Raw genomic sequence first — 26,629 nt, forward strand, 5'->3', positions numbered from 1 at the left:
TTGAGAGTATGAGTGAAAATTCGATGCATAGATCATTGTCACGCAATGGTAGGAATTCTAATGTAGAAGGGAAGAAAAACTCCACCTTATGTCAAGTTGAGAGTTAAAATGACATTGTCACCGAAGTGAAGTCTTTAACTCAAAGATTTGACTAATTCTTGGCCAATCAAAATTCGGCTCATCAAGCATCTTCCTTTCCCCATCATCATCATCATTCTAATGAGACTTGCATGATATGTTCAAGTGTGCTCCACTGTACTACTAATTGTCCCCCATGGACATGTGCAAGGTGAGCAACATGAATAAGTTAATGCCACTTTTGTAAATCAAGGGAACAATCTGTTTTCAAATCAATATAATCTAGGTTGGTGAAATCACCCGAACTTCTCTTGGAAGAACCAAGGAGATGGTGCAAACCCTCTTTAAAGTGGTTTCAAGCGAAGTATGTTCCCTCATCTTTGGAAAGTCAAAATGCTCAAGGTTATCGTCCATCTTATCCATCTCAAAATGTGAATCAGTGTTCTCATCATCAAAGTTCCAATCCTCAATCCTATTCTCAAGGTTTATCTAGAAGTTCTGCCTTTGAGGAAAAAGTTTTATCGGCTTTGGGAAGTTTAGAGGCCAATACTCAATTGCTTCAGTCCCGCTCACAATCCATTGCAAGGCTAGAACCCAAGTAGGGCAAATAGCTAGCACATTGAATGCCAAAGAGAAGGGAAAATTGCCTCTTAATCCCGCGCTTAAGCCACAATTTATGGTGGAGACAATTTCCTCATTGGGATGTCCCCAACATGAGCAAGTCAATGCGGTTACTACCTTAAGGAGTGGGAGAATAATAGACAATTAAGTTGAAATTCCTAGTGAAGAGAGTGAATTGGTGCTACCAAGTGTTTCTATCTATCCCATTTCCAATATTATTCCTCCTTCACCTAGGCAAAGTGTTCACATTGAAGAACCATCATCATCTAGCAATCTTGAAAAGCGCTATGAGCCAAAAGCTCCATTTCTGGATGCTTTGAAAGCTTCCTCATCTTTGGAAAAATGATAAGGGAAAGTTAATGAAATGATTGAAGTGTTTAGGCAAGTTAAAATCAATCTTCCTCTCTTAGATGCCATTAGACAAATTCCGGCTTACGTAAAGTTTTTGAAGGACTTGTGCACTCTTAAGAGAAAGAACAAAGCCAAGTACCAAAGAAGGTTTTGCTTACCGAGTAAGTGAGCTCAATTTTGTAACACAACACTCTCCCCAAGTTCAAAGATCCCGGTTCGCCTACCACTTCTTGCACCATTGGTGACCATCTCATCAATAAGGCTCTCTTCAATCTAGGGGTGAGTGTGAACCTTCTTCCATATTCGGTATATGTTCAATTGGGTTTGGGCGATTTAAAGCCTACGTCAATAGTTTTACAACTAGCTGACCACTCAATTAAAAAGCCCCAGGGCATTATTGAGGATGTGTTGATAAAAATTGATAAATTCTTCTTCCCGGCTGATTTTACAGTCTTAAACATGAAATCGGTTGCCAATTCAAAAAGTCAAATTCCCGTTATCCTTTGCCGTCCTTTCTTGGCTACCATAAATGCGAACATAAATTGTAGGACGGGGGTAATGAAGATTTCTTTTGGCTATATGAAAGTGAAGTTGAATATCTTCAATCCAACCCTTAATTCATTTGATAAGCATGAAGAGGTTAGTGTTGTGGAAAAAATTGTTGAAAAAATTGAAATTCCACCTCTTATTGATGAACCAAAATAAAGTGTTTTACCTACCAATGAATCTTCACAAGAAATTGTTTCAAAAGTCAAGCTTGAAAGGGCATGGAAGCCCAAGTGTCCATTTATGAGTTTTGACAAAGGTCTATCGCTCTTCCTTGAACCAAATCTAATAATTTCCTTAGGGAATGGTTTGTTGGGTGGGGCTCAAAGTGCATTGCATCCCATTAGGAGGGAAATGTCAAACAAGATCTTTAATCCGGGCTAAAAAGCCTAACGTCTTGCTAGAGACGTTAAATACTAGCATTCGTAGGGTTTTCAAACCCTATTTCTCCCTCAATTATTTTTGTTTTTCATTCTTGTGTCGTCTAGATAGGGTTCAAAGTGATCCATTCTTGTTTTTAGGCCTTGCATAGGAAATTTGTGCTTTTTCATCTCAAAATGAGGCATTTTGTACCGGTTCAATCTAATTAAGAGTGCATTTGATCGATCGAAGTGCTTTGAGATCGATCCGTGAACACTACACTTAGAAAAATTTTAAAAATCCGAAAATTTCAGGCTTCTGTCCCATCGTGCGAACTTTCCTGCAAATTTCAGACTTCTGTCCCATCGTGCGAACAATTCTATTTGATCGTTCCAAGTGCATTTCGATCAATCCAAGTTTCCTTGTGATCTATCTCAATTCCACACTTAATAAAAATTTGAAATTCTCAAAATTTCGGCTCTCTGTCCCATCGTGCGAACTTTCCTGCAAATTTCAGACTTGTGTCCCATCGTGCGAACATTTCTGTTCGATTGTTCCAAGTGCACTTCGATCGATCGAAGTGTTTTTGTGATCGATCTCAATTCCACACTTAGAAAAATTTTGAAGTTCTCAAAATTTCAGCTCTCTGCCCCATTGTGTGAACTTTCCTGCAAAAGTCAAGCTTCTGTCCCGTCGTGCAAATGCTTAGATCGATCACATAATGATCGATCCAACTTTTGATTGTTCCAATTTTTTTCGAAAAAAAATATATATATTTCTTTACATTCTTTATTTCCTTACATTTTTACTTCTTGCATTTTTATTTACTTGCATTTTTATTTTTGTTTGTGTACATACTTGTTATGTCTAAAAAAAAAATAAAAAATAAAAAAACACCAAAAATAATTTTTCAATGTAGCATTCCGTCTTGCTAGAGATGTTAACTTAGCACCCACATGACACATTGTATCTTTTATCTCTTGTGTAGTACATGTTCATTTTCATTTTTATTTCTTTATTTTTTTTACATTTTGTTTCATTGTACATATTTTCATAAGAAGAAAAATATAAAAAAAAACTTTTCACCATTGTGCCCTTATGTGTAGTCATGTATACTTTCATGCTTTAGCTAGGGCTTGATCTCATTTCTCTCTTGCATCTTATGCTATACTGCCTTAGAGTGCATGATTTGCCTATTCTTATCCCATTTAATATTTGATGTGAGTTTGCTAGTGTGGTTATTAAATTAGGTTGTTGATTCCAAGTTTGGGGGTGCACTCTTTCTCAATGGATCATTACCGGGCTTTATCGTTTTGCCACCATGGTATATTCTTTCCATCTTTTCCATTGTTCTCATTACACATTGAGGACAATGTGCAGTTTAAGTTTGGGGGTAAGATGGCTTTGTTGCATTCTATTTAAGTTGAGCTTTAAATTTATGATTGAGATTGAAGATCAATTTTAGCAATGATTTTGATCTTTTCGGCATGTGTTCCTTATAATTTAAAAATTGTTTGACTTGTGAGTTCAATACTCCTTGTATGTCTTTTGGATGTCATTTTGGGGCAACATTTTTCAAAAGATTGACATCTTGCTTGCTTTTGTGGTCCACATCATCATGTTTGTGAGATTGTTTTGAGATTCATCTCTTAAGTTCTACACTTGCACATGCACACACTAGTATTCATTTTGATTTGGTTATATCCCTATTGAGCTAGTATTGCTTTGAAAGCTCTCATTCTTGATAAGATGACCTTGCATGCTAATAACAAACCTTTTACCTAGTAGCCAGGATTTTAGCCTCATTAAGCATTAAACTCTCGCGCCAAAAAGTGAAGGCCCACACAATAGTTAAAAAAAACAATAATAATAAAAAATAATAATAATAAAATAATTTTGCAAAATACAAATAAGTGAGCACTTCTCACTAAAGGTGGAAGTAGGGAAATGATTAGATGTGAGTTGTTTTGATTTGTAACCTAGTTGATTTGAGCTTGTAAGTCCTTAGGGGTGTCTTTATGCCTAATACCCTAAAGCCGTCCAGTTTGGGTGTCATTGACCTAACGCTCGTTAAATAGATCTTCTAGAAAGCTTAAGAGATCACTACATTGCACCATACTCTTATCTTTGATCCTATGAAGAAAAAAAAAAAAGAGTGAAAAAGAAATAAAATGAGAGCATGCAGGAAATAAATTGAAATAAAGAGGTTCATTCTTTGTCTTGGTGATTGGTACTAAATTTGTGTGCTAGCTTGAGACCAGTTGTGTCCATCTCATTGATTTATTAAGATAGCAACATATTTGATACCGGTTCACTCAAAAAGAATGGTAGAGTTGTTTTGATTTGCATGATCATTTTAATTGATGTGTGGAGGATTATATTTTCTTGCTTGTTATTGAAATTTTGGAAAATTGCTTAGAAGTGATTGAAAAATTACATACTTGAGGTAGTTTTCCTTCAATACTTGTTTGGAATGTTGGTGCCTCTTAGGTGAGAAAGAGCTTGATGTTTGTGGGTATCATTTCTAGAAACCCTCACGAGACTTCACTTGTCCACTAGGGATAACCTATTGCATATGCTAAATGCAACCGTGTATCCTACGAAAGTGGCGTTATCCTTTTATGGCTTTCTAGTTCATAGTTGTTTAGTTGCTCTTTCCTTTATTTGCTTAGTAGTTCATTGTTAGGGACTAGCAATGTTTCGGTTTGGGGGTGTGATAAGCACTGAAAAGTGTGCATTTAAACCCTTAATCTTTAGTATATTAGGACCTTATTTTATCTTATTTTCCCGTTTTAGTCTTACTTTACATTTTTCCCTTTTTCAGGTTCTTAATCCTAAAATGAGCTAAATCAGCTGAATTAGAGCATGGGAGAAGGTAATCCAAAGTCTAGTGAAAAGATGGAGCAAAGTGGAAGCAAAAAGATAGAAGTTGTCTCTATTCGATCGATCGAACCTTGCTATGATCAATCACACTGTGATCGTACGTTCCAAACCTACCATGATGGATCGAACCCTTGTCCTTATCCTCAGGAAAATTTCCTTTTCGATCGATCCAACCTTTCTTCGATTGATCGAACCTTTTGATCTTATCCCCTTAACCATTTTTGTCCTTTTCCTCATAAATATCTCAGCCTTTGGCCTTATCCAAATAAATGCGCTGCTATACTTCGATCGATCGAAACAACAGTGTGATCGATCGAACTACCTAAAAAATCATGCAGAATAGAATTCAAGCCCAATTGAAGGTGTTCTCATGGTTCAATCATTTGGAGGTCCTAGTGCACAAGGTTTGACCATTTGGGGGTGTCATTTGAGCTACCTATATAAGGGAATTAACTATTTTTGGAAAGGAGGTTGGTTAGTTGGACATTCTTGGCAAGAGATTAGAGAAGATTATACACTTTGGGAACGACTCTCTCTCTCTCTAGTGTTTCTACCAAGAAGACCAAGAAGAAGGAGATGAACTCAATCATGAAGATAGACCTTGAGGGTTGCAAGACGGCATCCATAAGTGGCTAGATAATCTTCTTCGGCCTAGGAGAAGCCCTAGGCTTGCACTCTAAACTCAAGTTCTTTGACCTATTTGGGGATTTTTGTTGTTAATAATGTATTGACCTTGTGATTAAATAAATTTTGTAATTTTCATGATTTAATTCTTCCAGTTAATCTTCCATTTTTATTTACATGTCTATGTTTGATGAAATGGATGGTTATGTATCTACATTAGATTCTACAAATTTGATGCATGTCTATGTGTGTTGGAATTGTGAATCTAATGATAGTCATGCGTAGTGCTTAATGGTTACACTTGTGATTGATTTGATGGGTTATACTTATACTTGATGGATTGTTTTACAATCTTAGTTAATTAGTTTAATTTTCTTATCATTAGTGTAATTGCATTTAATTCCCTAGATAGGTAGACAATCCATGCTTGTATTTGATGACTTATGCTTGTTGTCCCATGATGTTCATTTCTCTAGATTGTTGTGTGCTACAATTGTGGGTTTATTGAATGGTTAATGTCTTTACTTGATGGGTTGTGCTACACACTAACATAAGTAGACAATTCACACTTGTTTAGTCCTCCATGCTTATTGTTTCAATTGCTAGCACACACTTGGTTTACAACATTGAATTTCCCCAAATTTGTCAAAGACTAGTTGTTTAGAGGAAGAGCTTAGTGGTGATTCCTATGCCCTAAGACCTCTCTCTTATTCTCTTACCTTAATCAATTTTAGCTTATTTTGATTGCATGTTTTTAATTCAATTGTAGTTTAATTAAACAAACCAAACATCTCTTTGATCATTCGACCTACTAATCAAAATTTAATTCCAAAATACACTTGCGGTCTGTTAGAACAATACCTACTCTCTATGCTACATTAGTAGTAGTAGTTGTAGTGGTTTATAAATTTAAATTTGACTAAAGGCTTCTTGAATCAACCACTCTCCCAATTTCACAATTGTAAAACGACTAGCAATAGGATCACGTAAGTGTTTTTGCTTTGGACTATCTAGATAGTAAAGATAAGATATGGGTTTCTTGGTTCACGGAGAAATACTTTCCAAATTCTACATATTGGAATATGGTTTGAAGGGTGTCTTCCTCCATCATTTGGAAGTGGTGTCAAAGACATTTTGATACAGAATATAAGTTTCCTAATTGGGAATGGCCATTCATTTATTCTCTTTTTGGATCCATGGTGTGCTGGTCAGACCATTGCCTAGAAATTTGGTCATAGGATGGCTAGAGGATTACCATATCCTATAAATTCAACCTTAGACTACACAATGCTTAATGGAGATTGGAATTTACAGGTGTTATAAGATCACAACTTCTAACCTTTTAGAGATTATCTTGCCACTGTTTCTCCTCAGGCTAATGATAACAAATTAATTGGGATGATGGTAGGTTTTCTTTCAAAAGAGCTAGGGAATGTTGTTGGTCTACTTGTGAAGGTGGATTGGTATAACTTATGTTGTGGCAAAGGTAGACCTAGATGGTCTGCTATTGCTATATTCATATGTTAGATAAGTTACCTTCTATGGTTAATTTGCAGAGAAGAAATCTATTATTGGCTCCTAGATGTTCTTTATGTTAGAGAGCTGTTGATTTTAGGGATCATGTGTTTGTTTCCTGTCTATATACTTGGGCTGTTTGGTTATGGTTTGGTGAAGTGCTAGGCTAGAACATGAATAACTTTGTTGTTGTTATTTCTAACATATAGGAGTTGTTTGCTTGTTTCAATCATCATTATCATAATTCTACATCCCTAAAGAATTTATTTGTTGCTGCTATTTAGGGTCTGTGCAGAGAAAGAAATGTTAGACTTCATGGACCTTCTCAACAACCTCCTCACACAGTGGCTACATAGGTCCATTTGGAAATGCTAGATATTTAGAAGGGCTCCATTTATGACATACTTCTTTAGAAATCTATTCTTGGTCCCACCATCTAATTAAGGTTTGCCCTTGTGAATGTCAAAATTATGTTAATAAGGCCAATATAGTATTATTCAATGACTTCTGGTGTGCTCAAGGCACTTCAGTGATCTTTAGAGGCTGTATTATCATTTACCATATGTGAAATCACTATTGATGGTAAGTAGGGAAGGTACATTATGTTACAACATAGGTTTACAGACTTGGTTTAACAATTTATTGGTGCAACATAAGTATTCTGGTACATAACTTATTCAGGGGCATTTTAGTCTTTTCACAGGAGTGATATATCATTTTATATATGTCTACAATGTTGCATTGCATATTATAACACATGATTTTTGATTAATTGGGTATAGACAACTTCAACAATAGTTTTCTGTAAATGTTGACAAGTGTCCACTTCAGGGGTATTTTGGTTATTGCAAATGATGAACACTTGTGTGACACGTGTCCTGTGGTCCAAGTGTGAGAATATTAGGCCTGCTATGTATTTCTTAGTGACAAAGTTTGAATTATATACCTGATATATGTATATATATTAGCTGTCACATTGCTGGTGCACTAGAGGATAAATTTACAAAAGGTGGCAGGGGCATTATGGTTCGTTCACTTAGGGACTGTCAGAATATTATCTAGCCAATGATTGGTTGATTGTGCCATGTGTATTTCCTCTTTAGGGTATGATTATAGATCAAGGTACCCTATATATACTATTATAGCAATGAGCGTCATATGCCTTGTATGAGCACCTTTGTGAATTACATTGTGACATACATGATGAGTGCTCAAATGTGACGCATTTTAGCACCTAAGCTAGGGTATTTTAGTTCATTCATCTATCTTACTTTTATGTCTTAGATACTTATTTGTGTTATTACCTATTTCAGGTGAATAATGTTCAAATAGGCTAACAAGAGCCATTTAGACCATTTTTGGCGTTAAGGAGCAAAGTTGGAAAGAAGCCAAGAAAATTTCATCAGAGGAACTTTGATCGATCGAAGGGAAGACCTGATCAATCGAAGTGGTCTACAATTGATCGAAATAAAGGCGGTGCCAGCTTAGCAAAGTGGATAAGGCCTGAAGATATTTTTGATGCCACGTCAGCATCAATCGATCAAAGCTAAGTGTTTGATCGATCGAAAATCTTCGATCGATCGAAATGCTTGCTGGCAGTAAGCTGTCTAATTCCCGAGCGCGCCGATTTCTAGCTACCGTGCATAGCTGCGAATTTCCTCCAATTAGAGGCTATTCTTCTGACTTGGTCCTTACTCAAATGAGTGTGTAACTGATTTATTGAACATCATTGTAGTAGATAGAGTATTATTATTATTACCAATTATATTTAGATAGTTTTTCTCTCTAGAATTAGGGTTTTGGAGAAAAAAGCAAGGATGAAGATGATGTTGCCAACCCTCCAAGCTGGCCCTTGAGGGTTCCATGTCCACTACAATGAATAGCTAAATCCTTTTCTTGGGGCTAGAGATAGCCCCTAGGCTTGCTTCTCAAACCTAACTTTTGTGTATTTTTGGGGATTTTAGTTGCAATAGATGTTTTGACCATGAATAAGTATATATCTTGTGATTTCTACTTGATTTAAATGAATTAATGCTTTCAATTGATCATTTAGCTCTAGTCATATGCCTATGTATGCTAGAATTAATGTTCATATTTTTATCTCTAGATTTAATGAATTTGATGCATGTCTATGTCTATTGATGATGTTAATCTAGTGATGGTCAAGGCATGGTGCTTAATGGAGCACTTTTGTGATTTATTTGATGGTTCATACTTATTTCTTGATGGATTGTATCACATCTCTAGTTTAATTGGTTTAATTTCATGTCTCTAGCCTAGTTGTAGTGCAGATGCTTTAATTCTTAGGTAGGTGAACAATCCATTCTTGTTTCTTGATGTTCCATACTTATGAATGCAAAAAGTGTATATCTCTAGATATTAGTGTGTGCATTAATTGTGGTTTTATTGAACGGATCTTGGTCTCATTTGATAGGTTGTGCTATTCATTAAAATTGGCTAGACAATCTATACTTATTTGCCATCCATGCTTAGTTTCAACTAATGTCACACACACACACACAAAGTTACAATTTAAATTTCCTTATTAATGTACAGTTGCTAGTGTTTGATAAAGTAAAGCTTAGTGGTGATTCTATGCCCCAAGACCTCTCTCCTATATCTTTTTCCTATTTTTTAGATTGCTCTCTTTTTACTTGCATTAATCTTTAATTGTATTGTAGTTTAATTAACCAATCACCAAGCAATCTTTGATCACTCGACCTACTAATCCGACATTAATTTCCATCACGAATACACCTCCGATCCCTTAGGACGATCCCTACTCACCCTAGCTATATTTTTAGTTAGAAGTGGTAGTGGTATTTCATAATTTTAAACTTGGCCACACTACACACATTTTCATTGCAATTTGGGTTTGAAGCGACACAAGCACACCAATACACTCGAGACATTTGAAACAGTGAACATTATCCGAGTTTTGAGAACAATTTGTGAGCTTATTAAACTCAGAGATCCATATAGTGTGACTGTGAATTTGAAGATGATGTTGAAGGCTGTGTATTGCTGGTTTGCTGGTGCAGAGAGCTGGTTCAGAGGATTAAAACAAGCTTAAGGCCAGGCAAGTGTGTTTTACCATTTTACATCTGCAAAAACCATGCTTGTATACATTTGTTAGCTGCAATAGTTTTTGATGTCTCAAACCTCTATATGTGTTTGTTTTTATTGGTTTATACTTCTAATATGAGCTTATATACTTGATATCTTGTTGTAGGTTACATTCTTATCATCTGAGCAAGTTTATATAGTTAAATCAAGGTTATTCAAGTTGAGTTTTGCACAGAGAAATGGTCATTTGTGGGATTGAACTTTGAAACCCTAGCTTTTAGGGTTTTTTTTTACAGAATTATACCTTATTGAGTTGTGATTGTGTTATACCTAACTTTTACCATTGAGATCATCATCTGAGCATGTGTATAATATTCATATAAGGTTGTGGAAACCAAGATCTATTATGTGTTGATACAAATTTCCAGTTTTACCTTTAGACCACAAAACATGTAGAATGAAGCTCTGTTGCTGATGTTTGATACTTTGAGCTGTACAATCACTCTTATCTTTTGTAATAGCTAAGTATTGTTGTTATACATCTTTTATAATGTATTTGGTGAGTTATGAGACCTCATAGGGTCCAAGTAGGGTTGCGTAGGATAGTGGCAGTGCTTGTGAGCACATGTATATGAGCTAGGGTGTGTACAGAGAGTGAGACAACTGAGTGTGTTTCTTCTTACATTACAACTAGTGGATTTGCACTGGCAGAGACCAGAAACCAAGGTTTTTGATCCCTATTGAGAGGGGTTTTCCTTACAAACATCTTGTGTCACTGTTGTGTGGTTGTGGCTTGTATACACTTGATCAAACAGCTTTTCAATACACTTGTGACACCTTAAAATTGACTAAGTGTTGAAAGAAGTTTTGTAAAGAACTAATTCACCCCCTCTTGGTTCATTAATTGGTATCAGAGCTTTTGTCTGCTAGTCAAGGGTTTTAACCACTCTGCAGAAAAGATCTTGAAGAAAGGGATGAAGGTCAAGTTACCAACAAAGCCCTAGGGTTTGATAGATCAAACTATGATTCATGACTGACAAGAATGGAAGCTTTTCTAATATCATAATCTTATGATGTATGGTATGCCATCATTATTGATATGGTGGTTCTTAACCCTAATGATCCTTCTGTGGGACTTTCTTAAAGCTGCTCATGAAGAAAATAATGTGATTAAGGAGAACAAGATTCAACTTTTGAAAGTTCAATATGAAAGCTGCAAAGGGAAGTTGTATCAGAGTACTTGTTCAGGATTAGGGGAATTGTCAGCAACATAAAAGCTCTTGGTGAAGATGTGCAAGACTCTAATATGTGTAAGAAGATTCTCAGGTCCTTAGCTCCTAGGTTTAATGCTAATGTCACCATTCTTGAAGACAAGGATATGTAACATATGAAGATTAATGACCTACAAGTCTCACTCACAGCTAATGAAATGAGAATTAGGGTTCTTACTCAATAAAGAAGAGAAGCAGCTCTTAAGGCCAAAGAAGTTATAGAAGAAAGTGAACACAAATATGATGATGATGACTTAGAAGATGATGAAGTAACCTATCTTGCCAAGAAGTTCAGAAAATTCAGGTTCGTAAAGAAAGGTCAAACATATAACCAAAGTTGTTATGGTTGTAGAAAGTCTGGACACTTCATTGCTAACTGTTCTTCAAATAAGGGCCAAAACTAGAGAAAATGAGAAGCCTTTAACAATAGAAATAGGTTTGGAAAGAAGGCTTGATCACTGATTAGGATATAACTCTTAAAGAAGACAAAGAAGATCCAGGTACCTGAAGATGAGTGTTTGTTTATGGCTCGACAAGACGTTTGTGAGTTCAAAATGAAGAAGAAGAGATTGATGATATTGATATTGAAGAGGTTCTGGATGAATGTGAAAGACTTACTATTAAGTATGATTCTTAGAAAGTTCAAATCAAGAAACTTAACACAGAACTTCAAGTGTCCAAGGGTTTACTCATTAAGCATGTGAAGGTCAAGCTCTTAATCCTATGTTCTATATCCTTGCCTATGCATTGTATTTCAAAACTAAGAAATAAAGATGAAGTATGGAGCACTAGAAAATGAAAAGAAGAAATTGATCTTGCTATTGAAGAAAGGTCACTTAAAATGTATGAAATTTTGAAGAACTACACCAAACAAGTTGGAAGAATAATCATTGGTTACAATTCAAACCTTGCAGGAAAGACAAATCGAATTCAGATAGTCTTTGTCAAGTATGTGACTGGTGAAGTATATGTTATATTTCCTATAGTGAAGCTTACCAAGTTTAGATATGAGCTCTTAGACAAGACTTACACTACATTGAGGGTTGATAAAGGAGATTTCATCACTTCAGCCTTGAAGAAAACTAGATACAATGTTGCCTATACGAAGAAATCTGATTTGCTTAAGTCCTTGAAGGTGAAAGACAAAAGCACTATCATCAAGTAAAAAATGACGTGGATTCTAAAAAGCTAAACTGTAGGCATGTTGGTATACAACCTTTAAGGCTTGCAATTCAAATGATAAATGGTATGTTAACAGTGGTTGCTCTAGACACATGGCAAGTGATAATTCAAAATTTTGTCGCTGAAGAAACTTAATGGAGGCAATGTTGTGTTTAATGATAACCAGAAGCCTAAGATCATTGGGATAGGCACCATTTCAAAGTCTAAGGAACTCCCTGAGATTATAGATGTGTTGCATGTTGAAGGTCTCAAACACAATATTCTAAGTGTAAGCTAATTTTGTGATTCTAGCGGCATAGTCTGTTTTGACAAATTCAATTGTAAGGTCATTGATCAAAGTACAGAAAAGCTACTCTTCTCAACCACTAGGTCTTCAGGAAATGTGTACACAATCACTAAAGATATTCTATGCAATTTCTCAGCTGTTGATGAAAGTATTTTGTGGCACTAGAGGCTTGGATATGTTCACTTTAGGAATATTTCTAAGATTTTGAAGTCTAAAGTTGTCAAGAGCCTACTTGATTTGAAGTTCAAAGAGGATCACACCTGCAAAGCCCGTTAACAAGGAAAGCAAACTAGGGTTTCATTTCCCTTAAAGGAGGTGAACACCTCAGAGACACTTGATTTGATTCACATAGACCTCTATGGCCCTACCATAACCACAAGTATTAGTGGAAGTAAGTATTTCATGCTCCTAATTAATGATTTCAATAGAATAACTTGGGTTTATTTTCTGAAACAAAAGTCTAAAACTATCACACACTTCATCAAGTTTGTTAATCTTATTAAAAATAAGAAGGGCTATACTGTCTAAAAGCTTAAATAAGATTTTGGTACTGAATTCACAATGAAAGAGTTTAAAAGTTTATGTGATGTAAGACGTATAAAAAATGAGTTCTCAGTTATGGTTACACCTCAACAAATGGTGTTGTGCAAAGGAAGAACGTAACTATATAAGAAATGGGGAGAACAATGCTTCTTGAGAAGGGCTTAGCAAAGGGTTTTTAGGATAAAGTTGTGAATGTAGTTGTATATATCATTAACATAGTGTATCTCAGACTTAATTCAACCGAAAATCTATTTGAGTTGTGGTTTGGAAGGCTTACAGTTGTCCATTACTTCAAGGTGTTTGAAAGTAAATGTTATATACTTAATCATATTGACAGCTTGGGGAAGTTTGATTTAAAGTCTAATAAAGGTATCTTTCTGGGGTATTCTACAAAGAGAAAGGATTACAGGTGTTATAATCTCAGAACCTCTAAGATGGTTGAGTCCATATATATGAAGTTTAATAAAAGTCCTCAATCCATTGCCCCTGAAGATGCTTATTCATCACTAGGGTTAAATGAAATAAATTCTTCACACTCTGATCTTGTGACTCACAAAGAAATTACTTATCTCATTTTACAAAAGCATGTTCAACCTAAATACATCATTGGAAACCTTAAGAAGGGTGTTTAAACCAGAGCTAAGAAGAACCCCAGTGATCTTTCCTTAGAAGAAGATGAAGAATACAGTCACTTTGCCATGCTATCCTCCATTGAGCCTAAAACATATTCTGAAGTAAAAAATGAGTGATTGGATTGTGGCCATACAAGAAGAGATTAATCAAATTCAAAAGAATGATACTTGAACTATTGTACCTAGACCAGAAAACAAGAATGTCATTGGTTCCAAGTGGATTTTTAGAAACAATATGAATGAGAAGGGCTGTGCGATCAGAAACAAAACAAGACTTGTGTGCAAGGGGTATGCTCAGCAAGTAGTGCAAGGGGTATGCTCAGTAAGTGGGCAATGACTATGATGAACTTTTTTCTCCAGTGGCTAAAATAGAGTCCATTAGAATACTTCTGTCTTTTGCCTATCACAAATATGTTATGGTGTCAAATGGATGTCAAGTCTGCCTTTCTAAATGGTGATCTCACTGAAGAAGTGTACATAGAATAACTTGAAAACTTTGAAGATTTCGTCAATCCCTCCTATGTTTATAACTTGAGTAAAGCCTTACATGGTCTCAAAAAAGCTTATAGAGCCTGGTATGAGCTGATGCGACCCGAGCGTGTGCACAAAATAATGCACAACACTTTGGTTTTGGAAATGGTATCAAGCGGGCATCATAGTTTACATTTGTAAACCGCTAGACACTTATACTATGTAGTATGAAGTGAAAAGGGATCGAACCCAAGGGATTGAACACGTGTTGGGACTAAACTTGATTTTAATGCTAATTAGATTGTAAAAGAGAGAAGAGAGAGAGAGAGAGAAAGAGTGTGAGAGAAAAATATTTTGGTGGAGTGATTAAACTAAAATTCAATTAAAAGCATGAAAATAGAAATGACATTAAACTAAGAATTAAAGAGATAGGAAGAGAGTCTTAGGGTTAGGATTCACCACTAAGCCCATGCAATTAACCATATGCTTTCAATTAATGGGGAATTTATTAGTGTAATTATAGATGTGGTCACATTATCATCACAAATCACAATTGTAAGCATAGATTATCAACATCAAGGATGAATTGTCTACCTAATGACAAATAAACTAAAGTGTAAAATCCATTCAAGACTACGTCATAACCCACCATACACATTCACAAATGTATCCAATAAGAGCACACATCAATCAAGAAGATAATACTAATTGTAATTAGAAGCATGGATTAAAATAATCAAGCACAGATTGCCTACTTTACTACAATTAACTAATGACAAATAAGCTAATTTGTAAAACAATCTATCATGATTAAGCCTTTATCCATCAAATTAATTGACAATTGTATCAACTAAGTCTCATGCTATGGCCATCACTAAATACAACTAAAAGAAGTATCTAGTGTAGAGTATAATTCTAAATCAATCACACCTAGACATGCAATTTTCATATAGAATCAATGGAAGAATTAAATTCTAATCATCTAATGAAGAATAAAATCCCTAATTAATCATACATAGACATACAATCAATTGGAGATTTCAATGGAAGAATTTATCAATACAAACCTTAATTTATCAAATCAAGCATGTATATATTAAGAAATCGCAAGGCCATACAATTTAATTACAACATAATAATTCCCCAAGAAAAGAAATACAAAGGTTAGGGTTACATGAACTTAGGGCTCATCCAAGCCCTAAGTGAAGAACTAGCTCATGGAGGAGATGATCAAGGTGTCAACAAGTCCTATCTCCATCTTTTGGCCCTTCTTCTTCTTCCTTCAACTGTAGACAAAGCCTCTGTAAAAAATATTCTTGAAACCCTCGCTTTTTTTCTTTCTTTCGTTTTCTTTCAGAGAGAACAATATCACGATACAGATTAAAAAAAAATCAAAACTTAATTCTTCAAATAATAAATCACTAAACTAATAAATACTAACCCTAAAAACAATGGGCCTTACTGGGCTTAAGTAATAAACCTAATAAAGCCCACTAGGTTACAAAATAAGCCCAAACATTAAAATAAAAATATGCAATGTTGCCAAGTCCTGGGGGATTGATCTCCCACCCTGGGGGATCGATCCCTCACAGTTAGAAAATTCCTTTAAGCCTTATTCAACTCCATTTTTGCCCCGGACTATTTGGTTTGCTTCTCCATCTTTGGGAACATCATCAAAGGCCCGAGATTGACCGTTTTGTGCCATTTTCTGAAAATATTTGCTTAACTCCAAAAAGGCTTAATTGGACCGTTCTTAGCTCATTTTAACTTTATTGCCCTGAAATACACATAAACATAAATTAGGACTAAAACATAAACTTAAGATAGATGCAAAGACTGAAATACCCTAGCTTAGGTGCTGAAATGTGCAACATTTAAGCACTTATCACACCCCAAACTTAGATATTGCTAGTCCCTAGCAATGAACTACAACATGGAAATGAAACAAACATATATACAACTATGAACTAATTAAGCAAATAAAGATAACACCATTTTCGTAGAGATCACAGTTGCATTTAGCATATGCAACAAGCCTTTTAAACCCCTAGGTTACCCCTAGTGGACGAGTGAAGTCTCGTGAGGGTTTACAGAAATGGTACCCACAAACATCAACAGCTCTTTCTTACTTGAGAAGTAACGACACATATTAAACAAGTGTTGAAAGTAGACTACCTCAAGTATGCAAATTTCTGCCATTTCTAAGCTATTATCAACGTTTCAACATCATGTAAGCACAAACGGTCCTCCACACATCAATCAATTAATCATGCAAATTGAATCAATTCTATCATCCTTTTAAGTGAACCGGCATCAAAATGTGTTGCTATCCTAGCAAATCAAAGTAATGGCATAGCCTTACCCTCAAACTAGCATGCAGATATAGTACCAGACATCAAGACATTGAATGAACCTTGTTATTTAATCAAACATTCTTTTTTTTCTTTTTTTTTTTATTGATTTCATTTTTTTATTGATTTTTTATTTTTATGTATGACCATGTGCAATGTCCAAGTTCATTAAGCTCTCTAATCACCCCATGTAACAAGCGTTGAGCCAACGACTCCCAAACCAGATGGTCTTAGGGCGTTAAGTGTAAAGACACTCCTAAGGGCGTAATGACTCGGAATGGCTAGGCTACGAACTCAAACTAATCATACATCTTACATTCTTCCCTTGTCTTCCTTTTTAATCAGTTGACATGTTGAAAGAATGCAGTTTTTTTTTTTTTTTTTTATTCCTCACTTTTGGTGAGTGCTTTTATTTATTTATTTATTTATTTTTTTTCAAGGTCATTTTATCAAGAATGAAAGCTTTCAAAGCATACTAGCTCAATTGGGATAAACCAAGACAATAATCAACTAAGCATGTACCCCATAAATTGAATGCTAGTGTGCGCAAGTGCAAGTGTAGAATTCTAGAATCAACTCTCAATGCATTTTCAACCAACAAGATGATGTGTACCATAAGAGCAAACATGATATCAAAAATTAAAAATTAACCCCTAAATGGCATCCTAGAGCATACAAGAAGTATTAGACCCTAACAACTTGCTTTTCAAAGGAACTATACTTCAAAAGTTCAAAATCATTGCCAAATATATCTCAAATCTCAATCATGCATTTAAAGCTCAACTTAAAGTAGAATGTAACAAGGCTACTTTACCCCCAAACTTAAACTGCACATTGTCCTCAATGTGCAATGAGAACAATGAAAGAAATGGAAAGAGTATACCGTGATGGCAAAAGTTAATGACGCCCGGCAATGATCCATGACGAAAGAGGTCTCCCCCAAACTTGGATGCAAAAACCTACTAGAAAAGCCACACTAGTAACTCACATCAAATATCAAATGGGATAAGTAAAGCATACATTCCAAAACAATATAGAATAAGATGTAAAGAGATATGATATCAAGCCCTTTGTAAAAGATGAAAACATGCATAACTAAGCAGAAGGGCATAATGGGGATACATATTTTTGAAATTTTTGTGATATGTTTTTTTTTTTTAATTTCAAGAATAGGATTGATCTCCCAGTGTTTTTTTTTTTTTCTTTTTTTACACAAAGAAAAATATTCTAAACTAAAAAGAAAAAAAATATATACTAAACTAAAAAGAAATAAATATATACTAAAATAAATCAATTAAATTTTTTTTTGTTTTTGTTTTTTTTTTTTTTTTTTTTTACAAAGGAAAAGAACATGTATATACAACCAACAAAATAAAATAAAATAAAAATGGGCTAAGTTTAACGTCTCTAGCAAGACGGAATGTTACTGAAATTTTATTTTATTTTAATATATTTTTTTATTTTTATCAAAAATAAATAAAGAAATAAATAACTAAAAACACTACTACAAATTCTACTTAGCCCTTTTTTTTTTTTTAAACATCAATGCTACATTTTTTTTTTTTTATCTATTTTTTTTTTTAATAAATCAATTCAAAATATATATATATATATATATATATATATATACTTTTTAATTATTAAAATTTTTATGTTATGTTTTTAGTTTTTTATTTTTTTAGTTTTTTTTATTATTTTAATTTTTTTCTTTTCTTTTTCTTTTTCTTTTTTTTTTAATTTTTTAAAATTTTTTTTTTATTTTATTTATGTATCAATTGTAACGGCGAAGCCAAAAGCTCGCCGGAGAAGATGAACAGCCGCGACCGCTGTTGGAAGAACCAACCGCCGGAAATCGTGGCCGGAGAAGAAGCAGCCTTGTTCGCCGGCGAATCCAAGCAGAGATCGCCAGAGAGAAACGAACCCGCGACGCCGGAAAAATGAACCCAGTTGCGACGCCGGAAAAATAGCTCAGACCCATGGCGCCGGAAAAATATAGGCCGAAACAGCCTTGATCGCCGGAGAACGAGACAGATGTGAACAGATGCAACGCCGAGATCGCTGGAGAACTGCGAACAGATGCGAAGCTGTAATCGACGACGAACCCAGCCGCGACGCCGTTTGATGAACCAGCCGCCGGAATCGCTGGGGAAAACGACGAGTCACAAGCTCGCCGGTGAGGACCAATCCGGAATCGTACTGATTCAAGCACGGCCGGAAGAAAACGGACAGCCGCGACGCCGACGAATTAAACAAGAATCAGGAAATGGCGCTGGAAGATGAACAGATGCGACGCCGGAAAGAAAGCAGATGCAACGCCGCTGCTGTTTTTTTTATTTTTTATTTTTTTATTTTTTAATTTTTCAGAAAGATGACCCAGATGCTCGCCGGAAAGTAACGAACAGCCGCGTCGGAAAATAAAAGGCGAAGCCAACGGCGAACTCAAACCGTCGGCGGAGAAGAACTCAGAACCATGGCGCCGTTTTTAACAGCCGCGACACCGTGGAAGAGGAGAAGAGATCAGCGGAAGATTGTGGGTTCCTGTACACCGTGAACGCCAGGAGGAAATTTAGAGTGGCGACTCGAAACTGGGAGAACAGAGAGGAATGTATTTTGGAGATTGAAGGTAGGTCACAACAAAGTTAAGGGGCGATCGATCTGCTTTGATGGGGGATCGATAATTTTAGGCAAAAAATGTCTCCTTCACTGTTTAATGAGAAGGGAGAAACATAAGTAAAATGGGATCGATCCCTTTGGACGGGGGATCAATCCACTTGGCCTATTTTTTTGTTGCTCTGCCAAGAAAATGGGATCGATCTCCTACCCATTTTGGGATCGATCTTTCTTTTTTTTTTTTTTTTTTAATTTTTCAATTTTTTTTTTAAAAAATAAAAATAAATAAATAAATAAAATAAACAAAAAAATAAAACAAAATAAAGCTAAAAAGAATATATACACTAAAATGAAAAATAGATAAAAAATAAAATAAAAATAATAATAAATAAAATTGAAATAAAATCACTTATCAACCTATACTAATTAATACTTTTTTAAATTTTTTTTTTTTTTTTTTTTTTTTTTATATTTTTGAATAAATCAAAACTAACATGAAATATATACAAAAATAATAAAAATAATAATAAAATAGAAATAAAATCAAACACCAACCTACATTACTCATTTACAATTTTATTTTTATTTTTATTTTTATTTTTTTTGAATTTCTGAAAGCAGAATTGTACAAAAAATAAAATAAAGTAAAAGAAGAAAATAAAATAAAATTTTATTTAGACGAAGATGTAAGAAATAAAATAAAAAGAAATGAGGGAGAAGTAAAGTCGGGAAACTCTACGAAAAACTAGTGTTTAATGTCACTAGAAAAACGTTGGGGTGACTCACTAGTCGAAAGAATCAAAAACCGGATATGAGACATCCTCGTTAATCCGTTTGTCTATTTTCCCAAGTGGATCCTTTCTCATAACAACAAATTCATCTCCCAAAAGAATGACTTGAAAAGAAATGATGTAAGATGCAATTTGTTTCCTCTCATCCACGGTTTTGAAAATAAAGTCCATAATGAGCGGCCTTGCACTTGGCAAGGTAATGTCTTTCAAAGGCTCGGTTAGATTATTAAGAAACTCAATCTCTTCATCATTTTTGTCAACTTCCACATTGATCACTTTCTCCTCCTTCACTAAGGTCGCCTCAATGACTTCATGCTCAATATTATAAGGAATGTCCTCATAAATTGGATTGGCCATTGGCGTACTTACCACTTCTTCCTCTTCTTGATAAGAAAGAGTACTTGCGATTGAAGGGAGAGGTTCTTTTGAGTTTTTCCATGGCGGGAAGTCTAAGATGGCTACGGAATCCATTAGAGAATTCACTTCATATATGGAGCTTTCAATGTCAAATGCGTCCATGTTGAAGTGAGAGAGGCATGCCTCAAGAGGATCTTCAGAAGGAATGGAAGGAATGACTTCTTCAACAATTTCATCCAAGATATTCACCATGAAACACTCGCCTTCATTGATAGGATGTTGGCTCGTGTTAAACACATTAAGCTTAACCATCATATTGCCAAAAGAGATGTCCATAATGCCGGACCTACAATTGATTGTCGCATTAGCGGTGGCAAGAAATGGTCTTCCTAAAATGATGGGAATGTAAGTGGTAGGATTGGGAATCGGCTCAGTGTCAAGCACAACAAAATCAACCGGGAAATAGAATTTGTCTACTTTGATGAGGATGTCCTCAACAATTCCCCTTGGTTGTTTTGTAGACCTATCGGCGAGTTGAATAACTACCGAAGTTGGCTTAAGATTTCCCAAACCTAATTGAAGATATATGGAGTAAGGAATAACGTTAACACTAGCCCCTAAGTCAAGAAGTGCCCTTTTTACCTCATGGTTCCCTATGGTACAAGAGATGGTTGGAGCGCCAGGGTCTTTGAACTTAGGTGGGGTGCTAAGCTTAATGATAGAGCTTACTTGCTCCGTGAGAAGTACTTTCTTTGGGCTTGGTCCCTTGTTCTTCCTCTTTTGAGTACATAAGTCCTTCAAGAACTTGGCATATGGTGGAATTTGTTGAATAGCATTAAGAAGAGGAAGGTTGATTTTAACTTGTTTAAAAACTTCCATCATGTCATGGATTTTTCCTTCTTGCCTCGAAAATGGAGTAGCGTTTAAAGCTTGTGGAAATGGAGCTTTGGGCTCATAAGACTTCTCTACATGGGAGGAAGATGATGATGATGGAATTTGCTCATTAATGTGACCATTTGTCCCTAGTGAAGTAGGAATGGAATTGGGAATGGTAAATGTGCTAACACTTGGTTGCACCGGAACACTAACTTCACTAGGTCTCTCAACTTTATTATCAATTTTTCTCCCACTCCTCAAGGTGGAAATGGAGTATGCCTTTCGGTTAATCTCAGGTTGAATAGGCCCTTTCTCTTTTATTGATTTAGCCATTTGCCCAATTTGGGCTTCAAGTTTTGCAATTGATTGAGAATGTGAATGAAACACTTGATTTTCCTTTTGAAGATCACCCAAAGCTTCTAAAACCTTATCCTCAAAAGTGGGATTCCTAGGAGGCTCTTGAGGTGGATGAGAATAAGATTGATGATTTGAAGAATGAGAATTAGAGAATTGATTCACATTTGGAAGAGGATAAGATGGAGAGTGGTATGCTTGAGAATTTGCATTTCGGAGGTGGGGAGGCACATACTTTTCTTGGGAATTTTTATGAATAGGAGGAATGATACCTCCTCCTTGATTTCTCCAAGAAAAGTTAGGATCACTCCATCCAGAATTGTAGGAGTTAGAATTTGGATTACTTCCCGAATGAATGAAAACAGCATTGACTTGTTCTTGATACTCACTCGGAAAAACTTGTCCAAGAGGACAATTGGAAGTATTGTGAGTATAACTACAGCAAGTCATGCACATCACACTTTGAGAATGGAAAGAGTTGGATGTTTGAATTGCCGGGTTTTGGCTCGAAAAGAATTTATCAAACCTTTGAGTAAGAATTTTGACCTCAGCGGCAATTTCCATGGAAATATTTATTTGAGAAAGATTGGAGGTTTTCTTCCCTCCTTCATTCAAGTTTTGGCCCAATCGGGACGATGAAGAACGATGCATTGAATTTTCGCTCATGCGATCAAAAAGATGCCACACATCATCTTCATTTTTGTCCAAATAGGCTCCTCCACATGAAGCATCAACCATATCTTTTTGGGTATCGGATAAGCTTTCATAGAAGCAGCGAACTAACTGCCACTTTGGAATGTCGTGATGTGGACACTTCCGTAGCAAATCGTTCAAACGCTCCCATGCTTCATGTAAAGGTTCTCCCTCATGTTGGGAGAATTCACGGATAGAAGCTCTCATAGCATCGGTTCTACTTGCGGGGTAAAATTTTTTTAGGAATTCATATTGTAGTTGAGCCCAAGATGTGATTGAATTTGCCCTCAAGTTATTGAACCAATATTTAGCCTTTTCCCGAAGAGTGAAAGGGAAAAACTTCATTTTTAAGACTTCTTCCGGAAGGTCCGTGATTTTCACGGTTGAACAAACTTCTAAAAACTCATCCAAATGTTTATATGGTTCTTCACTGTTTACCCCATAGAAAATGGGGCACATTTGGATGGTTGCGGGCTTAATTTCATAATGGGTTGCCCGAAAGTTTGGCAACCGGATGCATGTTGGTGCATTGTATACATTGGGAGTGTAGTGATCCCGAAGAGATAATTGATGATTGGGGGGATTCACTACATGATCTTGAAGATGGATTGGCATTATTGGAGGTTGTTGCACTTGATTGGGTTGTGGCAACACATTAGGGTGGAGAATTCTCAAAGGTGGATGCCCATTAAGAGGGTAATACTCACCTAGATTATCCATATTCCCTAGATATTAAAATTGGTTTTCCATTAAGTGTGGGATAATCAAGAATGGGAAGAATTCTCCTAGAACTACCTCCTAACACTGAATGGATGATTCAAGATTAGACCACAACAACTTCACAACAAACCACAACAAAAATCAACAACAATTCAACACCTCCACATACGATGTTCCCATACTCCCATGTTCTATCAATGCACAAAATTAAATTGCCTCCACACGGGCCGATGCTTTCTATCAAGAAAGTAGTAGCCTCCTTTTGGGCTTATGCTTGGACAAGAATTTAAACAATGTGATAGCCTCGACAAGGGCTATCTCGCAAGCATACAGAGAATTGAACAATTATAATAAAAGAAATTCAAGGAAGCTTACAAAAGTCCCTAGCAACAATGTTACAAAGGTGCTAAAATCCAATGCTTGCTCCTTTTCTTTTCAAGTACCTAATTGAACAAGGGGGATTAGTAAGAAAATAGTAATTTTAAGAAAACAATTAAATTAGCCCTAATGCCTAATTTAATTCCAACTAAACCGTCAATCCCCGGCAACGGCGCCAAAATTATGATGCGACCCGAGCGTGTGCACAAAATAATGCACAACACTTTGGTTTTGGAAATGGTATCAAGCGGGCATCATAGTTTACATTTGTAAACCGCTAGACACTTATACTATGTAGTATGAAGTGAAAAGGGATCGAACCCAAGGGATTGAACACGTGTTGGGACTAAACTTGATTTTAATGCTAATTAGATTGTAAAAGAGAGAAGAGAGAGAGAGAGAGAAAGAGTGTGAGAGAAAAATATTTTGGTGGAGTGATTAAACTAAAATTCAATTAAAAGCATGAAAATAGAAATGACATTAAACTAAGAATTAAAGAGATAGGAAGAGAGTCTTAGGGTTAGGATTCACCACTAAGCCCATGCAATTAACCATATGCTTTCAATTAATGGGGAATTTATTAGTGTAATTATAGATGTGGTCACATTATCATCACAAATCACAATTGTAAGCATAGATTATCAACATCAAGGATGAATTGTCTACCTAATGACAAATAAACTAAAGTGTAAAATCCATTCAAGACTACGTCATAACCCACCATACACATTCACAAATGTATCCAATAAGAGCACACATCAATCAAGAAGATAATACTAATTGTAATTAGAAGCATGGATTAAAATAATCAAGCACAGATTGCCTACTTTACTACAATTAACTAATGACAAATAAGCTAATTTGTAAAACAATCTATCATGATTAAGCCTTTATCCATCAAATTAATTGACAATTGTATCAACTAAGTCTCATGCTATGGCCATCACTAAATACAACTAAAAGAAGTATCTAGTGTAGAGTATAATTCTAAATCAATCACACCTAGACATGCAATTTTCATATAGAATCAATGGAAGAATTAAATTCTAATCATCTAATGAAGAATAAAATCCCTAATTAATCATACATAGACATACAATCAATTGGAGATTTCAATGGAAGAATTTATCAATACAAACCCTAATTTATCAAATCAAGCATGTATATATTAAGAAATCGCAAGGCCATACAATTTAATTACAACATAATAATTCCCCAAGAAAAGAAATACAAAGGTTAGGGTTACATGAACTTAGGGCTCATCCAAGCCCTAAGTGAAGAACTAGCTCATGGAGGAGATGATCATGGTGTCAACAAGTCCTATCTCCATCTTTTGGCCCTTCTTCTTCTTCCTTCAACTGTAGACAAAGCCTCTGTAAAAAATATTCTTGAAACCCTCGCTTTTTTTCTTTCTTTCGTTTTCTTTCAGAGAGAACAATATCACGATACAGATTAAAAAAAAATCAAAACTTAATTCTTCAAATAATAAATCACTAAACTAATAAATACTAACCCTAAAAACAATGGGCCTCACTGGGCTTAAGTAATAAACCTAATAAAGCCCACTAGGTTACAAAATAAGCCCAAACATTAAAATAAAAATATGCAATGTTGCCAAGTCCTGGGGGATTGATCTCCCACCCTGGGGGATCGATCCCTCACAATTAGAAAATTCCTTTAAGCCTTATTCAACTCCATTTTTGCCCCGGACTATTTGGTTTGCTTCTCCATCTTTGGGAACATCATCAAAGGCCCGAGATTGACCGTTTTGTGCCATTTTCTGAAAATATTTGCTTAACTCCAAAAAGGCTTAATTGGACCGTTCTTAGCTCATTTTAACTTTATTGCCCTGAAATACACATAAACATAAATTAGGACTAAAACATAAACTTAAGATAGATGCAAAGACTGAAATACCCTAGCTTAGGTGCTGAAATGTGCAACATTTAAGCACTTATCATGAGCTTCATAACTTCCTCATTGAACAAGGTTTTCAAAGAGGCAAAGTGGACAACATATAAGGTCTTCCCAACATAACTTCCTAATTCTTCAAATATATGTTGATAATATTATGTTATATTGCTCAAATTCATTCCTAACTTCTGAATTTGCCAACCTTATGAAGACCAGATTTGAAATGTCTATGCTTGGTCCTTTAAGATACTTTTTAGGTCTTTAAATTTACAAATCTTCCACTAGTATCTTCATATCTCAACAGAAGTATGCTATTGAGCTACTTAAGAAGTTTAATATGGATGACAACAAGTTTGTATGCACATATTTGTGCCCAAATACCAAGTTTACACTTGACGGTACCACATAATCTGTTCCTTTAACTCTTTCCAGGTCTATTATTGGGAGTTTGTTGTATCTCATAACTTCTGGACCTGATATTATGTATTTAGTGGGCTTAGTGGAAAGATTTCAAAATAATCTAAGGGCTTCACACCTTTAAGCTGCTAAAATAATCCCGAGATATGTCAAAGGAACTCTATTATATGGTCTTCACTACTTAACTTCACCTTCCATGCCTATTATAGCCTATTCAAATGCTGATTGGGGAGGTTCTCTACATGATAGGAAGAGTACATCAGGTTGCTGTTATCTTGTAGGCACTAATATGGTCTCTTGGCTTAGTAAGAAGCAAGATATAATGTCCCTTTAGACCTCAGAAGCTGAGTGAATAGCTGCTTCTCAAGCAAGTTCACAATTGTTGTGGATGGAGACTACACTTTCAAACATTGGTCTCCATTTTTCAAGTCCTCCAAAGCTCTACTATGACAATCAAAGTTTTACAACCATTAGCAAAAACCCTACACTTCATTGTAGAATCAAGCATATTGATATCAAATACCACTTTCTCAAAGACATGGTTCAAAATGGACTAATTGATATCACATATCTGTAATACCCCGTATTTTTGGAAGTGATTATTTAAATTAATGTTATAATGTGTAGGTTTATTCATCTTTTAATGTTAGATTATTAAATTAATTATTTGTGCGTGAAATGTTGATTATGTGCACTACGTATAATAATGCTAATTTTTTTTTATATATTTTAGTTATTT

At 35.3% G+C, this 26,629-nt stretch overlaps 1 long non-coding RNA gene and 1 pseudogene across 1 annotated transcript; one reads left to right on the forward strand and one right to left on the reverse strand.

Moving 5' to 3' along the window:
* Positions 1 to 15,501: 15,501 nt before the first annotated feature.
* On the reverse strand, positions 15,502 to 18,352 carry LOC132279558 (uncharacterized). The gene is made up of 2 exons (XR_009471347.1): positions 17,664 to 18,352; positions 15,502 to 16,206 (listed from the first exon to the last, which is right to left on the reverse strand). It is a non-coding gene; the product is annotated as an uncharacterized LOC132279558 (long non-coding RNA).
* Positions 18,353 to 22,564: 4,212 nt separating this feature from the next.
* LOC132280576 (small nucleolar RNA R71) lies at positions 22,565 to 22,663 on the forward strand (annotated as a pseudogene).
* Positions 22,664 to 26,629: the final 3,966 nt, after the last annotated feature.

This window comes from Cornus florida, unplaced genomic scaffold (assembly GCF_030987335.1).
Source record: "Cornus florida cultivar Cherokee Brave unplaced genomic scaffold, ASM3098733v1 CherokeeBrave_3.0.0_Hap2_Chr10, whole genome shotgun sequence".
Classification (NCBI taxonomy): domain Eukaryota; kingdom Viridiplantae; phylum Streptophyta; class Magnoliopsida; order Cornales; family Cornaceae; genus Cornus; species Cornus florida.